This window comes from Electrona antarctica (assembly GCF_951216825.1).
Source record: "Electrona antarctica genome assembly, chromosome: 6".
NCBI classification, from domain to species: domain Eukaryota; kingdom Metazoa; phylum Chordata; class Actinopteri; order Myctophiformes; family Myctophidae; genus Electrona; species Electrona antarctica.
In genome coordinates, this window is record NC_136811.1 from 58,582,110 (window position 1) to 58,590,400 (window position 8,291).

At 47.0% G+C, this 8,291-nt stretch overlaps 1 protein-coding gene across 1 annotated transcript in view; it reads right to left on the reverse strand.

Moving 5' to 3' along the window:
• LOC306925204 (uncharacterized protein) overlaps window positions 1-8,291 on the reverse strand; it is a 200,359-nt gene that overhangs the window by 95,111 nt on the left and 96,957 nt on the right. The gene's annotated exons all lie outside the window — the stretch shown is intronic.

The following is an 8,291-nucleotide window of genomic DNA, read 5'->3' on the forward strand; positions in this document are numbered from 1 at the left end:
ACTAGTCGACTAGTAAACTAGGCAACTAGTAAAAATGACTAGAAGTGAATGCCCTAACACACACAAGGGCACAAATATGTTCAGTTGCTTCCGATATCCCACACACTGGAAACGGGAGGCATACTATGGTCCGACGGAGCATTGGTTCGACATGCGTCCGCACCTCGGACTAGCGCCTGCTCCCGTGCTTGCGGTTATGGTTAGGTTAGGGGTTAGGGGTATCGGATCAATGAATCGGTTATGGTTAGGTTAGGGGTTAGGGGTATCGGATCAATGAATCGGTTATGGTTAGGTTAGGGGTTAGGGGTATCGGATCAATGAATCGGTTATGGTTAGGTTAGGGGTTAGGGGTATCGGATCAATGAATCGGTTATGGTTAGGTTAGGGGTTAGGGGTATCGGATCAATGAATCGGTTATGGTTAGGTTAGGGGTTAGGGGTATCGGATCAATGAATCGTCGGACCAAACACATGTAACCACTGGAAACATCATGTGTCTCAGTGTTTGAGTCCAACATGTACAGAATATTAGGACACGTGAACTTATTCACAGCCAACGTTGGTCACTTCAGTCTGTCATGTTACCACCATTAACACCCAAAGAAAATCATGGGTACAAAAAGCACCTTCTCCTCTAAATAGACCGACTGCCTATAATGGAGAAGATTGAACAGTAGCGCACGCGCGCACACACACACGCACGCACGCAGGCACGCACGCAGGCACGCACGCACACACGCACACACACACACACACACACACACACACACACACACACACACACACACACACACACACACACACACACACACACACACACACACACACACACACACACACACACACACACACACACACACACACACACACACACACACACACACACACACACACACACACACACACACACACACACACACACAGTTTTTTCATGTCCAGGGTTAGATTGTCTGGGGAGGAAAAAGGGAGTGGGGATTCAATGCCTATGATATCCCCCCCCCCCCCCCCCCCCCTGGGCATTCATCTCAATTCAACTCAATTTTATTAACCCATTTTGGGCGGGAATAGTGCGCCACCGAGTGGCGCGCTACGAGCTTGTAGGTCTGCTATTTTTGAACGACTGACACAGAAACATAGCGTTTTCAGAAAACTGTCAGGATGTAGAAGACATTTTTAGAATCTGATCTCAGGTCAAAATGGGTTAAAGTGTCAAATCACAACAAGTTGTCTCAAGACAGCAATATTGCGACAATGGTAACGAAAAACTCCCCTTTAGGAAGAAACGTCAGGCAGAACCCGACTCATCTGTACGGCCTGTGGTCATAGGTTGTGTCCCTGCCTGAACCCGACTCATCTGTACGGCCTGTGGTCATAGGTTGTGTCCCTGCCTGAACCCGACTCATCTGTACGGCCTGTGGTCATAGGTTGTGTCCCTGCCTGAACCCGACTCATCTGTACGGCCTGTGGTCATAGGTTGTGTCCCTTTAGGAAGAAACGTCAGGCAGAACCCGACTCATCTGTACGGCCTGTGGTCATAGGTTGAAACGTCAGGCAGAACCCGACTCATCTGTACGGCCTGTGGTCATAGGTTGTGTCCCTGCCTGAACCCGACTCATCTGTACGGCCTGTGGTCAGAGGTTGTGTCCCTGCCTGAACCCGACTCATCTGTACGGCCTGTGGTCATAGGTTGTGTCCCTGCAGAACCCGACTCATCTGTACGGCCTGTGGTCATAGGTTGTGTCCCTGCCTGAACCCGACTCATCTGTACGGCCTGTGGTCAGAGGTTGTGTCCCTGCAGAACCCGACTCATCTGTACGGCCTGTGGTCATAGGTTGTGTCAGGCAGAACCCGACTCATCTGTACGGCCTGTGGTCATAGGTTGTGTCCCTGCCTCTGGTCACACTGAAATAAATACATGCACTTCCTTTTGGGAAATGTAGGACTGTGGATGACAGAATGTAGGACTGTGGATGACAGAATGACTGTGTATGACAGAATGACTGTGTATGACAGAATGACTGTGTATGACAGAATGACTGTGTATGACAGAATGACTGTGTATGACAGAATGTAGGACTGTGTATGACAGAATGTAGGACTGTGTATGACAGAATGTAGGACTGTGTATGACAGAATGTAGGACTGTGTATGACAGAATGTAGGACTGTGTATGACAGAATGACTGTGTATGACAGAATGACTGTGTATGACAGAATGACTGTGTATGACAGAATGTAGGACTGTGTATGACAGAATGACTGTGTATGACAGAATGACTGTGTATGACAGAATGACTGTGTATGACAGAATGACTGTGTATGACAGAATGACTGTGTATGACAGAATGACTGTGTATGACAGAATGTAGGACTGTGTATGACAGAATGTAGGACTGTGTATGACAGAATGTAGGACTGTGTATGACAGAATGACTGTGTATGACAGAATGTAGGACTGTGTATGACAGAATGTAGGACTGTGTATGACAGAATGTAGGACTGTGTATGACAGAATGACTGTGTATGACAGAATGTAGGACTGTGTATGACAGAATGACTGTGTATGACAGAATGTAGGACTGTGTATGACAGAATGACTGTGTATGACAGAATGTAGGACTGTGGATGACAGAATGTAGGACTGTGTATGACAGAATGTAGGACTGTGTATGACAGAATGTAGGACTGTGTATGACAGAATGTAGGACTGTGTATGACAGAATGTAGGACTGTGTATGACAGAATGTAGGACTGTGTATGACAGAATGTAGGACTGTGTATGACAGAATGACTGTGTATGACAGAATGTAGGACTGTGTATGACAGAATGTAGGACTGTGTATGACAGAATGTAGGACTGTGTATGACAGAATGTAGGACTGTGTATGACAGAATGACTGTGTATGACAGAATGACTGTGTATGACAGAATGTAGGACTGTGTATGACAGAATGTAGGACTGTGGATGACAGAATGTAGGACTGTGGATGACAGAATGTAGGACTGTGGATGACAGAATGTAGGACTGTGTATGACAGAATGTAGGACTGTGTATGACAGAATGTAGGACTGTGTATGACAGAATGTAGGACTGTGTATGACAGAATGTAGGACTGTGTATGACAGAATGTAGGACTGTGTATGACACAATGTAGGACTGTGTATGACAGAATGTAGGACTGTGTATGACAGAATGACTGTGTATGACAGAATGTAGGACTGTGTATGACAGAATGTAGGACTGTGTATGACAGAATGTAGGACTGTGTATGACAGAATGTAGGACTGTGTATGACAGAATGACTGTGTATGACAGAATGACTGTGTATGACAGAATGTAGGACTGTGTATGACAGAATGTAGGACTGTGGATGACAGAATGTAGGACTGTGGATGACAGAATGTAGGACTGTGGATGACAGAATGTAGGACTGTGGATGACAGAATGTAGGACTGTGTATGACAGAATGACTGTGTATGACAGAATGACTGTGTATGACAGAATGACTGTGTATGACAGAATGTAGGACTGTGTATGACAGAATGACTGTGTATGACAGAATGTAGGACTGTGTATGACAGAATGTGGATGTTTGTTTTTACATCATGCACTTTCACCATCCCAGATTAGCCTTTTTATGTATCTTATCACTGTCGGCCTTCCTTCCTGGCCTGGCCATTCATAAAGCTGATTGTCAGGGGGGAGCGGTCATTCTGTCAGGGGGGAGCGGTCATTCTGTCAGGGGGTCATTCTGTCAGGGGGGAGCGGTCATTCTGTCAGGGGGTCATTCTGTCAGGGGGGAGCGGTCATTATGTCAGGGGGTCATTCTGTCAGGGGGGAGCGGTCATTCTGTCAGGGGGGAGCGGTCATTCTGTCAGGGGGGAGCGGTCATTCTGTCAGGGGGGAGCGGTCAGGGGGGAGCGGTCATTCTGTCAGGGGGGAGCGGTCAGGGGGGAGCGGTCATTCTGTCAGGGGGGAGCGGTCATTCTGTCAGGGGGGAGCGGTCATTCTGTCGGGGGGGAGCGGTCATTCTGTCAGGGGGGAGCGGTCATTCTGTCAGGGGGAGCGGTCATTATGTCAGGGGGGAGCGGTCATTCTGTCAGGGGGTCATTCTGTCAGGGGGGAGCGGTCATTCTGTCAGGGGGGAGCGGTCATTCTGTCAGGGGGGAGCGGTCATTCTGTCAGGGGGTCATTCTGTCAGGGGGGAGCGGTCATTCTGTCAGGGGGTCATTCTGTCAGGGGGGAGCGGTCATTCTGTCAGGGGGAGCGGTCATTCTGTCAGGGGGGAGCGGTCATTCTGTCAGGGGGTCATTCTGTCAGGGGGGAGCGGTCATTCTGTCAGGGGGGAGCGGTCATTCTGTCAGGGGGAGCGGTCATTCTGTCAGGGGGGAGCGGTCATTCTGTCAGGGGGGAGCGGTCATTCTGTCAGGGGGGAGCGGTCATTCTGTCAGGGGGAGCGGTCATTCTGTCAGGGGGGAGCGGTCATTCTGTCAGGGGGGAGCGGTCATTCTGTCAGGGGGGAGCGGTCATTCTGTCAGGGGGGAGCGGTCATTCCGCAGCCTGCTGCCCTGCGGCCACCAAGCCGCAGCATCTGAAACTTTTAGAGTCCATAATCAGATTGTCCAGCACTTTGACGCAAGAGCCCGATTTATTTTGACATGATGCAACTAAGCATCTGATGCTGCTACGGAAGACAAGGAAAGTGGCCTTGAAATGTCGACTGCCAAAATGGATCAAATAATCTCATAATATTTATCGATTGCACATTTTGCCATTGGTCATTCCCAGCCACTCTGCAATGACTCTACAAACCTTCCAATAACAAGGATGACGACGTTAAATACAAAGCAGAACAAATCTGTGATTTGCATAACTTTTGTTTGTTTTTGAGGGGCGCTTATAGCCCCTCCTATGTCCAGCTTTGAGGGTTTGTGTAAACACAAAGCTTGTCCTAACACACAATGAATGCCATTAACAATGAGTGTACAAATGGAACCAAATGGACCCGTCAGGGTCCATTTGGTTCCATTTGGTCCATTTGGTTCCATTTGGTTCCATTTGGTCCATTTGGTCCATTTGGTTCATTTGGTCCATTTGGTTCCATTTGGTTCCATTTGGTCCATTTGGTCCATTTGGTTCCATTTGGTCCATTTGGTCCATTTGGTTCCATTTGGTCCATTTGGTTCCATTTGGTTCCATTTGGTCCATTTGGTCCATTTGGTTCCATTTGGTCCATTTGGTCCCATTTGGTTCCATTTGGTCCCATTTGGTCCATTTGGTTCCATTTGGTCCATTTGGTTCCATTTGGTTCCATTTGGTTCCATTTGGTCCATTTGGTTCCATTTGGTCCATTTGGTTCCATTTGGTTCTATTTGGTCCATTTGGTTCCATTTGGTCCATTTGGTTCCATTTGGTTCCATTTGGTCCATTTGGTTCCATTTGGTTCCATTTGGTCCATTTGGTTCCATTTGGTCCATTTGGTTCCATTTGGTTCCATTTGGTCCATTTGGTTCCATTTGGTCCATTTGGTTCCATTTGGTCCATTTGGTTCCATTTGGTCCATTTAGTTCCATTTGGTTCCATTTGGTTCCATTTGGTCCATTTGGTTCCATTTGGTCCATTTGGTTCCATTTGGTTCCATTTGGTCCATTTGGTTCCATTTGGTCCATTTGGTCCATTTGGTTCCATTTGGTTCCATTTGGTTCCATTTGTTCCATTTGGTCCATTTGGTTCCATTTGGTCCATTTGGTTCCATTTGGTCCATTTGGTTCCATTTGGTCCATTTGGTTCCATTTGGTTCCATTTGGTCCATTTGGTTCCATTTGGTTCCATTTGGTCCATTTGGTCCATTTGGTTCCATTTGGTCCATTTGGTTCCATTTGGTCCATTTGGTTCCATTTGGTTCCATTTGGTTCCATTTGGTCCATTTGGTTCCATTTGGTCCATTTGGTTCCATTTGGTCCATTTGGTTCCATTTGGTTCCATTTGGTCCATTTGGTTCCATTTGGTTCCATTTGGTCCATTTGGTCCATTTGGTTCCATTTGGTCCATTTGGTTCCATTTGGTTCCATTTGGTCCATTTGGTTCCATTTGGTCCATTTGGTCCATTTGGTCCAATTCTACACTCTAGTTAAATTTACTTTGATTTTACAATATATATCGGGGGGGGGGGGGTCCCAGAAAAATAAATGCCATTAAATGGGGGACCGTTTTTCTCCATCCTGAAACATGATCATCAGGTATTATTATAATATAAGGAGGAAGAACTTGTTCCAAAAAGTATACAGTATTTGTTAAAATGTTGTTTTTATGTGGACACGCCCACCAGTTCATTAAGTATGCCTGGTTTGCCTGGTGGGTGGTGATGGGTGGTGATCCACCTGAACTGAAGCCGCACCCACAGCTGTAGTTGTATGATAAAGGGGGAGGGGTTAGGGGAGGGGCTGATAGTGTGGTGTCACTATATTACTGTTTATTTCATTGGCCCGTTTGACTGTCAAGGGTTCAGCCTCCAGGAAGAAAACCTAAATACAAAGTTAATACACCATTGCACATAAAAACGACTCCAGGGTGTCTAATGAAGTACTGTCACCTCATAGACACATGAAAACGACTCCAGGGTGTCTAATGAAGTACTGTCACCTCATAGACACATGAAAACGACTCCAGGGTGTCTAATGAAGTACTGTCACCTCATAGACACATGAAAACGACTCCAGGGTGTCTAATGAAGTACTGTCACCTCATAGACACATTAAAACGACTCCAGGGTGTCTAATGAAGTACTGTCACCTCATAGACACATGAAAACGACTCCAGGGTGTCTAATGAAGTACTGTCACCTCATAGACACATGAAAACGACTCCAGGGTGTCTAATGAAGTACTGTCACCTCATAGACACATGAAAACGACTCCAGGGTGTCTAATGAAGTACTGTCACCTCATAGACACATGAAAACGACTCCAGGGTGTCTAATGAAGTACTGTCACCTCATAGACACATGAAAACGACTCCAGGGTGTCTAATGAAGTACTGTCACCTCATAGACACATGAAAACGACTCCAGGGTGTCTAATGAAGTACTGTCACCTCATAGACACATGGAAACGACTCCAGGGTGTCTAATGAAGTACTGTCACCTCATAGACACATGAAAACGACTCCAGGGTGTCTAATGAAGTACTGTCACCTCATAGACACAAGAAAACGACTCCAGGGTGTCTAATGAAGTACTGTCACCTCATAGACACATGAAAACGACTCCAGGGTGTCTAATGAAGTACTGTCACCTCAGACACATGAAAACGACTCCAGGGTGTCTAATGAAGTACTGTCACCTCATAGACACATGAAAACGACTCCAGGGTGTCTAATGAAGTACTGTCACCTCATAGACACATGAAAACGACTCCAGGGTGTCTAATGAAGTACTGTCACCTCATAGACACATGAAAACGACTCCAGGGTGTCTAATGAAGTACTGTCACCTCATAGACACATGAAAACGACTCCAGGGTGTCTAATGAAGTACTGTCACCTCATAGACACATGAAAAACTGGAAAAATACAAAAATTGTGGCACTCCATCTTTAATATATACAAGACACAGCGAAGATATCCCATTCATAACCATAAGCTCAAAGCACTTGTTGATCGGCTATTTTCTGTGAATGTTCACCACAGACACGCGTGCGTGCGTGCGTGCGTGCGTGCGTGCGTGCGTGCGTGCGTGCGTGCGTGCGCCCGGAGCACTTCTCTGTCCGGTCAAAACCTTTGGCTTCCTGTCCACAGGAAATGGACATTATTGCTTGTCATGCGTTCTGTTCCCGCCTCACCCCCTCTTCTCTTCAACTCTTTTTTCCTGTTGTTTTGTCCCGCCACATACCACCCCCACCACCCCCCCCACCCTCCCACATCACCCCCCCCGCCCATAAACCCCCTCCCTACCGCTCCACTCCATTTCCTTCATTGTGTCCCATTTCATCGCTCCCCAGGGTGTCTGTGGTTGATGACCCCCCCCCCCCCCCCATCAAATTGTTTTCTGCAAAGACACGTGCCCCGTTTACCGTTTTGATCATGCTAATGCAGGTGTGCGTGCACGCGCGCAAGCGTGTGTGTGTGCGTGTGCGTTCGTGCCATGGCTACGCAAAGTACGCATCATAAATAACTGTTGTCTGTCAGTCACACCTGCACGACAAAAGAGAAAACGCAATTCAAGAAAAAGGAGCTAATCTCATCTAATATAATTACTGCAGCCTAGCGGAGGCTGCTAGACCACAAAGAGACAGA